Source organism: Nerophis lumbriciformis, linkage group LG01, assembly GCF_033978685.3.
Source record: "Nerophis lumbriciformis linkage group LG01, RoL_Nlum_v2.1, whole genome shotgun sequence".
Taxonomy (NCBI): Eukaryota; Metazoa; Chordata; class Actinopteri; order Syngnathiformes; family Syngnathidae; genus Nerophis; species Nerophis lumbriciformis.
Window position 1 is genome coordinate 43833295 of NC_084548.2, and position 10298 is coordinate 43843592.

The following is a 10298-nucleotide window of genomic DNA, read 5'->3' on the forward strand; positions in this document are numbered from 1 at the left end:
TGGGTGTAAGAAATTGAAATGCGCCCCATTTGGCCAAAATTAATTACAAAAATAAAATAAATATGTTTATATAGACAAACTGTAATAACTTGAAGTAAATAAATAACAAAAAATAATAAAAAATTAACTAAAAGCAGTCTTTCTCACAATGTGTCAAATTTTTTCTTACAAAATTGGGAACAATATGTTCTTGTAAAACTATTACTTTTTTATGTACAATTATTACCTTTTAATGCAAAATGGTGACATTTGTCGTATAAAATTCAGAATTTTATCACAATATTGCCAAAATTGTAAAGTTTTCTTATAAGATTGTGACTTTTGTCGATTACAATTACGACTCTTCATAAAATTGCCAAAATGTGAAGCTTTTTCTTGTAAAATTGTGACTGTTAGAGTAAAATTCCAACTTTTGTCATAATATTGCACAAATGTTCAGTTTTTCTTGTAAAATTTTGACTTGCGTCGAGTAAAATGACGACTTTTATTGTAATACTGCCAAAATTCGAAGTTTTTCTTGTGAAATTGTGACCTTTTTCTTGTGAAATTTCAACTCATTTTTCACAACAAGCTTTTTTTATATTGGCATAGTATGTATATATGATTAATTTTGTAAATACATATACTTATATATCTAGAAAGGGTGGTCCTAAAGAGGTAGGCTTTTTTCGGAGGTCTAAAGAAGGTAAGAAATACGTGTGTGTGTGTGTGTGTGTGTGTGTGTGTGTGTGTGTGTGTGTGTGTGTGTGTATGTGTGTGTGTGTGTGTGTGTGTGTGTTCTTGTATTTCTACCCTTCTTGAGACATCAACAAGGAAAAGTACCTTCCATATGAGGACCGGTGAACAAGTTAGGACCGAAATCATGGTCCCAATACGGAAAACCATTGCCTCTAATAGAGTATGTCTCATTTGCACCCCTGGTGGTGAAATCTATCAAAATTAGGGTGGTCCAAAAATGAAGGGATTTTTCAAATTGACTGTGTGTCGGTTTTAAAAGTGCTCCCCATCTGGTCAACATATGAAATAACAAGTGGGTGTAAGAAATTGATATGCGCCCCCTTTGGCCAAAATGAATTACAAAAATAAAATAAATATGTTTATAGAGACAAACTGTAATAACTTGAAGTAAATAAATAATAAAAAATAATAAAAAATTTACTAAAAGCAGTCTTTTTCTCACAATGTGTCGACTTTTTTCTTATAAAATTGGGAACAATTTCTCATATTCTTTCTGTTTCTGTAATAGTGCAATATTTTCTTGTAAAACTATTACTTTCTTATGTAAAATTATTACTTTTTAATGCAAAATGGTGACATTTGTCGTATATAATTCAGACTTTTATCACAATATTGCCAAAATTGTGAAGTTTTCTTATAAGATTGTGACTTTTGTCGATTAAAATTACGACTCTTCATAAAATTGCCAAAATGTTAAGCTTTTTCTTGTAAAATTGTGACCGTTATTGAGTAAAATTCCAACTTTTGTCACAATATTGCACAAATGTTCAGTTTTTCTTGTAAAATTTTGACTTGCGTCGAGTAAAATGACGACTTTTATTGTAATACTGCCAAAATTCGAAGTTTTTCTTGTGAAATTGTGACCTTTTTCTTGTGAAATTTCAACTCATTTTTCACAAAAAGCTTTTTTTATATTGGCATAGTATGTATATATTATTCATTTTGTAAATACATATATTTATATATCTAGAAAGGGTGGTCCTAAAGAGGTAGGCTTTTTTCGGAGGTCTCAAGAAGGTAAGAAATACGTGTGTTGTGTGTGTGTGTTCCATGTAATCATGAGCTAACTATAGTCCACACAGGCTAATGTCTGGGAAGGACGTGCATGCGACGCAGAGGCAGCTAGCATGATGCATGATGACTGCAAGCCGAATACGAAATGTGAACAAATGTAATCCATTGTCGTGATTAATCATTGCCACCCAGTACGCGGAACATGTTCCTAATGACAACGAAGGCGAAGGACAGTTTATTGTCTGGTCTGGAAAAATCGCCAGAGCCTAACCATAACCGCCTTGGAAAGCCATCGTCGTGGCGACACGAATCCACTTCCACGGACACATTTAACACGTTCATTTGGTCAATAAATATCATTCGCCACAAAAACATATGCGCTAAAGAAACCGTCACCAACCTTGATCCGCTCGGTTCCTCTCATCCACTTGTTACAATTGAGATTTAACACCATGGATCCCTGGTTAAGTTTCCTGGCGCTGGAACAAAATACGAAGCTGGCCGAAGTCGGACGAAAGCGAAGAAAGGTGGCGAAGCAGTGTAAAAAAAACAACCCCGACGTCTTCCCTTCGGTACCGTCAGCAAACAACGGCGAAAGGTTGTGTCTTCCAACAGCTGTTGTTCCAAAATGGAGTTAGCCGAGTGAGAGCCAACCAGAGTGGAGGCTCCCACTCCTCTGTGGGCTAAAGCCAACCCCACACTGCACTCAACATCACACGCTTACACACGCACAACAAAAAATCATCTTTTGATGGGGGGGAAGGGAAGCTTCGGCGAGTGTGGATTTCACAGCTGTATTTAGTGTTTCACAGCTTTATTTGGTGGCGCATCAAACCAGAAGACACCCACCTGATGAGGTTTCCTCCAGGGAGCCTGCAGACCTTTTCATGTTGGCTCTACAGGCAAGTATTTGATCCATGTTTGCACTGAACAAAGAATCCCCTGCCCTATTATTAGGGGGTTCCATTTCGTTCACAGTGATTGATTGATTGATATATTTTTATTTCAAATATGCATAAAAACAAGAGCAAGCCTGATCCAATACAGTGCTATAGCCTTAACAGCCATTATAACAAAATGAAAACAATGGAGAATAAAAAACGGAAACAAATGAGCATTGGACTTTTATTTTTTATTTTTTATTTTTTTTATTTTTTTTTACATATTTGAAAAGGAGTGAGAAGAAGTTTACACTTATTTAATCCCACCCATTTTCTTTAAATCATAAATTACTCTGAGCTAGAACTACCTGTTCACTCTATGTACAAACTTAATGAACTTGTATACACATAAATTATAGATATATACATACATATGCACACTACACACATACATAGCCACACCATTACCACTAGTGATCATGGAAATGGTATCATGCCACCACAGCAGCACCACTGCCTCAATGGGCAGCCCCACACTCTTCTGTAACTTAAACAACCCAATATCAAAGCCCTTCTTCATCTCTGTACCTCTGGAATACCATGTACCTATACTTCTTTTTAAACTGGTTTATGTTTGGACATTGCTTTAACTCCACATTCAAACCATTCCATCATTTCACTCCACAAAGTGAAATACAAAAACTTTTAATGGTCGTTCTATAACTAAGCATTTTGAAATTTAAATTCCCCCTTAAATTGTAACCCTCCTCTCGTGTGCTGAACAATTTTTGAATGCTTCCTGGGAGTTTATTTATTTTGGCTTTATACATTATTTGTGCAGTTTGATACGAAATTATATCATTCAATTTCAATATTTTTGACTGTAAGGATAGTGAGTGAGTATGGTCCAGATATCCAACCTTGTTGATGATGCGTACAGCTCTTTTCTGAAGTATAGTTATTGAATTAAGTATTTCACGTTCCTAAATTGGGCAGCACGGTGGAAGAGGGGTTAGTGCATCTGCCTCACAATACGAAGGTCCTGAGTAGTCCTGGGTTCAATCCCGGGCTCGGGATCTTTCTGTGTGGAGTTTGCATGTTCTCCCCGTGACTGCGTGGGTTCCCTCCGGGTACTCCGGCTTCCTCCCACCTCCAAAGACATGCACCTGGGGATAGGTTGATTGGCAACACTAAATTGGCCCTAGTGTGTGAATGTGAGTGTGAATGTTGTCTGTCTATCTGCGTTGGCCCTGCGATGAGGTGGCGACTTGTCCAGGGTGTACACCGCCTTCCGCCCGATTGTAGCTGAGATAGACTCCAGTTGCCCCCCGCAACCCCAAAGGGAATAAGCGGTAGAAAATGGATGGATGGACGTTCCTAAATTTGATACAGAAATTCTACGTTATTATTGAGCGGTTTTGGGGGCCCCTCAAAACGCCACAATTTTAACATTTATCTTTTTTTAATAATAAAAACAAACTTCAAGACAACTATCCATCCATCCATTTTCTACCGCTTATTCCCTTTGGGGTCGCGGGGGGCGCTGGAGCCTATCTCAGCTACAATCCGGCGGAAGGCGGGGTACACCCTGGACAAGTCGCCACCTCATCGCAGGGCCAACACAGATAGACAGACAACATTCACACACTAGGGCCAATTTAATGTTGCCAATCAACCTATCCCCAGGTGCATGTCTTTGGAGGTGGGAGGAAGCCGGAGTACCCGGAGGGAACCCACGCAGTCACGGGGAGAACATGCAAACTCCACACAGAAAGATCCCGAGCCCGGGATTGAACCCAAGACTACTCAGGACCTTCGTATTGTGAGGCAGATGCACTAACCCCTCTTCCACCGTGCTGCCTCAAGACAACTAATTTCGTTTAAAAAAAAACATCATAATAGAATGTACTACATCTACAAATCGTTGTTTTTAGTAGTGGTATTTGAAGAGCAGATTTTTACAGGATTTCCTGCGAGCTGCTTATTTGCCAAATGTACCATCAGCAGCTTCTCCATATTTTCAAGGATACATGTCTGCCGTTTAAAAAAATATTTTAACACCCTTGTCTGGCGTTATAACCTATAGCAGGGGTTCCTAACCACGGCCCAACTTTCCCACAACAGAGTGGCCCGGGGTCTACTCAAATATTAACACTGAACTACCAATCTTACTCTTGAATTTAATCGTATTCAATAATTATAGCTAACCTACTTACATGTCAGCATGATACTCCTTATGAAATAATATGAAACTGTGTTAATCACAAAGATTATTATCAATGCTTAGGTCAGGTCAGCTCGGGCTGATTACAAAAATAAACACTACCATATTTTTTGACGAGAAGGCGCACATAAAATTTGTTAATTTTTTCAAACATCGACAGTGCGCCTTATAACCCGCTCCAAATAAAATGATGCTTCGGGCCTCAATTTAACGTAGGATGGCCCTGGGTGCAGATTAGGGACAAGTGCCACATAAAGTGCTGTAGTCCATGTATTGGACTGCTGCTTTTTGAGTTTGTTTAAGTCAGGCGTCGAGCAAGTTCAGTTAAAAAATTATGAAAGGGCTTACATCTTTTCAGCAGATTCCTTTAAACACTACAACACTATTGTATAGATCAGTGGTCCCCAACCACCGGGCCGCAGCCCGGCACCGGTCCGTGTACCGATTGGTACCGGGCCGCACAAGAAATTAAAAAATTTTTTAAAATGTTTTATTTTTTATTTTTTGTTAAATCAACATAAAAAACACAATATATACATTATATATCAATGTAGATCAATACAGTCTGCAGGGATACAGTCCGTAAGCACACATGATTGTATTTCTTTATGACCAAAAAAAATAAAAAAATAACATACCGCCCCGGTCCGTGGGACAAATTTTCAAGCGTTGACCGGTCCGCAGCTACAAAAAGGTTGGGGACCACTAGTATACAGGTAAAAGCCAGTAAATTAGAATATTTTGAAAAACTTGATTTATTTCAGTAATTGCATTCAAAAGGTGTAACTTGTACATTACATTTATTCATTGCACACAGACTGATGCATTCAAATGTTTATTTCATTTAATTTTGATGATTTGAAGTGGCAACAAATGAAAATCCAAAATTCCGTGTGTCACAAAATTAGAATATTGTGTAAGGCTAATACAAAAAAGGGATTTTTAGAAATGTTGGCCAACTGAAAAATATGAAAATGAAAAATATGAGCATGTACAATACTCAATACTTGGTTGGAGCTCCTTTTGCCTCAATTACTGCGTTAATGCGGCGAGGCATGGAGTCGATGAGTTTCTGGCACTGCTCAGGTGTTAGGAGAGCCCAGGTTGCTCTGATAGTGGCCTTCAACTCTTCTGCGTTTTTGGGTCTGGCATTCTGCATCTTCCTTTTCACAATACCCCACAGATTTTCTATGGGGCTAAGGTCAGGGGAGTTGGCGGGCCAATTTAGAACAGAAATACCATGGTCCGTAAACCAGGCACGCGTAGATTTTGCGCTGTGTGCAGGCGCCAAGTCCTGTTGGAACTTGAAATCTCCATCTCCATAGAGCAGGTCAGCAGCAGGAAGCATGAAGTGCTCTAAAACTTGCTGGTAGACGGCTGCGTTGACCCTGGATCTCAGGAAACAGAGTGGACCGACACCAGCAGATGACATGGCACCCCAAACCATCACCCAACCATGCAAATTTTGCATTTCCTTTGGAAATCGAGGTCCCAGAGTCTGGAGGAAGACAGGAGAGGCACAGGATCCACGTTGCCTGAAGTCTAGTGTAAAGTTTCCACCATCAGTGATGGTTTGGGGTGCCATGTCATCTGCTGGTGTCGGTCCACTCTGTTTCCTGAGATCCAGGGTCAACGCAGCCGTCTACCAGCAAGTTTTAGAGCACTTCATGCTTCCTGCTGCTGACCTGCTCTATGGAGATGGAGATTTCAAGTTCCAACAGGACTTGGCGCCTGCACACAGCGCAAAATCTACCCGTGCCTGGTTTACGGAGCATGGTATTTCTGTTCTAAATTGGCCCGCCAACTCCCCTGACCTTAGCCCCATAGAAAATCTGTGGGGTATTGTGAAAAGGAAGATGCAGAATGCCAGACCCAAAAACGCAGAAGAGTTGAAGGCCACTATCAGAGCAACCTGGGCTCTCATAACACCTGAGCAGTGCCAGAAACTCATCGACTCCATGCCACGCCGCATTAACGCAGTAATTGAGGCAAAAGGAGCTCCAACCAAGTATTGAGTATTGTACATGCTCATATTTTTCATTTTCATACTTTTCAGTTGGCCAACATTTCTAAAAATCCCTTTTTTGTATTAGCCTTAAGTAATATTCTAATTTTGTGACACACGGAATTTTGGATTTTCATTTGTTGCCACTTCAAATCATCAAAATTAAATGAAATAAACATTTGAATGCATCAGTCTGTGTGCAATGAATAAATATAATGTACAAGTTACACCTTTTGAATGCAATTACTGAAATAAATCAAGTTTTTCAAAATATTCTAATTTACTGGCTTTTACCTGTAGATGATCGTTGATTAGCCTTTTAGCATTAGGTGCTTGAAAACAGCAGCGCTCCTGTTGTAAAGACAGGGCAATTTTTTTTCATAGAACATTGACGTCCAAACTTGTGATTTACATCAGTGGTCCCCAACCTTTTTGTAGCTGCGGACCGGTCAACGCTTGAAAATTTGTCCCGTGGACCGGATGGGGGGGGGGGGGGGGGTGATTTTTTATTTTATTTTATTTTTTTATAAAGAAATACAATCATGTGTGCTTATGGACTGTATCCCTGCAGACTGTATTGATATACATTGATATATAGTGTATATATTGTGTTTTTATGTTGATTTAATACTTTTTTTTTTTTTTTTCTTTTTTTTTTTTTCTTGTGCGGTCCGGTACTAATCGGTCCGTGGACCGGTAAGGTGTTGCTGAAACTTGTTTACTTCAGATGCAATCAGTGGTCATTTGTTAAACTTATTTAGATATACTAGTGGTGTTCCTGAAGGTTCCATTTTAGGTCCTCTCTTTTTCATCATTTGGGCTATTCAACTGGTGACCCGTGAGTTCAGTTCATTAAACTTGTGAGAGACTCACATTTTTGCAAAAGATACTTGAAAACACTAGAGTGCTGTCTTATAGATCAGGGGTCCCCAACCTTTTTCCCACCAGGGACCGGTTTAATGTATGCATTGTTTTCACAGACCAGCTTTCCATGTGTGGCTAATAAAAACAGCAAAAAAATGAGCCTGAAAAATCAATTCACTATAATGCTGAAGTAGTGGGAGCCCTGGGCGTGTTTCTTTGCGAAGAGATGGTCCCCGGCACGTTGATGGCATATACTATATACCAGTGTTTCTTAAGCAGCAGCAGTACACAGTTGTAATACACGTTACCAACACTTGTGGCAGTAAATAAATAAAAACAAACAAAAGAAGTCTGGCGCTAATGTCATAGAGAAATTCCTGAAGCGCAAAAATTATGACTAAAGTGGTGAAGCTGTATTTTCATTTGCACTTTAATTTTATTGACATTTTAGTTGAGAAGCATATTTATTATTCCATCCATCCATTTTCTACCGCCTGTCCCTTTTATTAATTTAGTTTTTTTTTATTTTAGCACAACATAATACATATTGTTTGTCAATGTATTGTTTATTTGGTTAGTACTTCTTCTTTTAATCAGCCTGACCTGAGCCTAGGGTTTATTTGTTAAATTAGTAATATAATCTTTGTGATTAACACATGCTTTTATATCATTTGACAAGGTAGTAAAGTGTAAGTAGTTTGGATATAATTATTGAATGTGATCAAAAACAAGAATAAGATTACTAATTCAGTGTTAATATAGGAGTGGTCCCCGGGCTCATCTGTAGTTGAAAAGTTGGGTCCCGAAGTCAAAAGCGTCAAGAACCCCTGCTATATACAATGACCCTGCAGGGCACTGCAGGTGGAAATTAGCCTTTGGCTACAATCTGATTGATTGATTGATTGATACTTTTATTAGTAGATTGCACAGTACAGTACATATTCTGTAGATCCATCCATCCATTTTTCCACCGCTTATTCCCTTTGGGAGCGCTGGAGCCTATCTCAGCTACAATCGGGCGGAAGGCGGGGTACACCCTGGACAAGTCGCCACCTCATCGCAGATATTCTGTACAATTGACCACTAAATGGTAACACCCAAATAAGTTTTTCAACTTGTTTTTGTCCACGTTAATCAATTCATGGTAAATCATCTGGCACATTAACATTTTATATGTCCATTAATGTGCATTGTCCCATGTACTGTAACAAAGGAGTTGTAATATACATCTATACAAGCTTATTGATATGTTTAGTGGGACAGGCGAAAGTTAAGGCGGAGAAAATGTGGTAGTTTATAAATTAATTAATGTTTCTGTGCGGCCCGGTAGCAAATGCATCACGGACCAGTACCGGTCCCCGGACCAGTGGTTGGGGACCATTGTTATAGATTATATTTGAAATGGTCCTTGAAAACAGCAGAGCTCCTGTAACTTTGACAAAATAAATAGACCGAAATCAAATGTCAACTGTGGAGAACGCAGGTCCGGAATATACAATATAAGACTAACAGTGAAGGAAGAAGTATGTACCCCAGTTCTTAGCTTTCTGGAAATGTGGAACCAAAAACAGTTTAGTTGAATATCCCTTCTCAAGGGGTAAGGGTGTAAAATGCATGCCGAGTGTATCCTTTGAGGGAATTCTATTGCATTACTGGCACGTCACCGCTTGTGACCTCACCTGTGATCTGTCAAAACAATCAATCAATCAATCAATCAAAGTTTACTTATATAGCCCTAAATCACAAGTGTCTCAAAGGGCTGCACAAGCCACAACGACATCCTCGGCTCAGATCCCACATCAGGGCAAGAAAAAACTCAACCCAATGGGATGACAATGAGAAACCTTGGAGGGGACTGCAGATGTGGGGACCCCCTTGGGCGACCGGTGCAATGGACGTCGAGTGGATCTAGTTAATATTGTGAGAGTCCAGTCCATAGTGGATCTAAAATAATAGTGAGAGTCCAGTCCATAGTGGATCTAAGATAATAGTGATAATAGTGAGAGTCCAGTCCATAGTGGATCTAACATAATAGTGAGAGTCCAGTCCATAGTTTTATACCGTGTGTCCCTCTCGTAGTTGCGGGGGGTGCTGGAGCCTAGCCCAGCTGTGTTCGGGCGGAAGGCGTGGTACACCCTGGACAAGTCACCACCTCATCACAGGGCCAACACAGATAGACAACATTCACACTCACATTCACACACTAGAGCCAATTTAGGCTATGTCCACACGTACACGGATACTTAATAAAGGCATACTTATCTCTGCGATTAGGCCTCTTTTCCACAAGCAGACGCATACGTTTGTCTTTATAAACGTAGACTTTTACAAACGCTGGCCAAAGTGTCGAGTTCCAAAACTCTCCGCTTAGTGTATTAATTGGAAAGCACATTTATCTAGACAACCGCCAAAGGGTTTTTTTTTTAGCCCAAAAGTAGCAGGATCAGATTGTTAGAAATGATGTAAGATGATTTTATGATTTTTGGTTTAACCATTTCAGCTGCAGCAACACAATATTGTGCACACATACAGCAGGGGTCTCTGCACCTATAGTAAATAAGTGCAGAATGCA

General features: G+C 39.5%; 1 protein-coding gene across 1 annotated transcript in view; it reads right to left on the reverse strand.

The window, feature by feature from the left end:
* Nucleotides 1–2494, reverse strand: part of pkig (protein kinase (cAMP-dependent, catalytic) inhibitor gamma) — a 53265-nt gene extending 50771 nt beyond the window's left edge. Inside the window, exon 1 of the mRNA XM_061982827.2 lies at nucleotides 2153–2494. The gene's annotated coding sequence lies outside the window, so the exon portion shown is untranslated. The remainder of the gene's footprint in view (nucleotides 1–2152) is intronic.
* Nucleotides 2495–10298: the final 7804 nt, after the last annotated feature.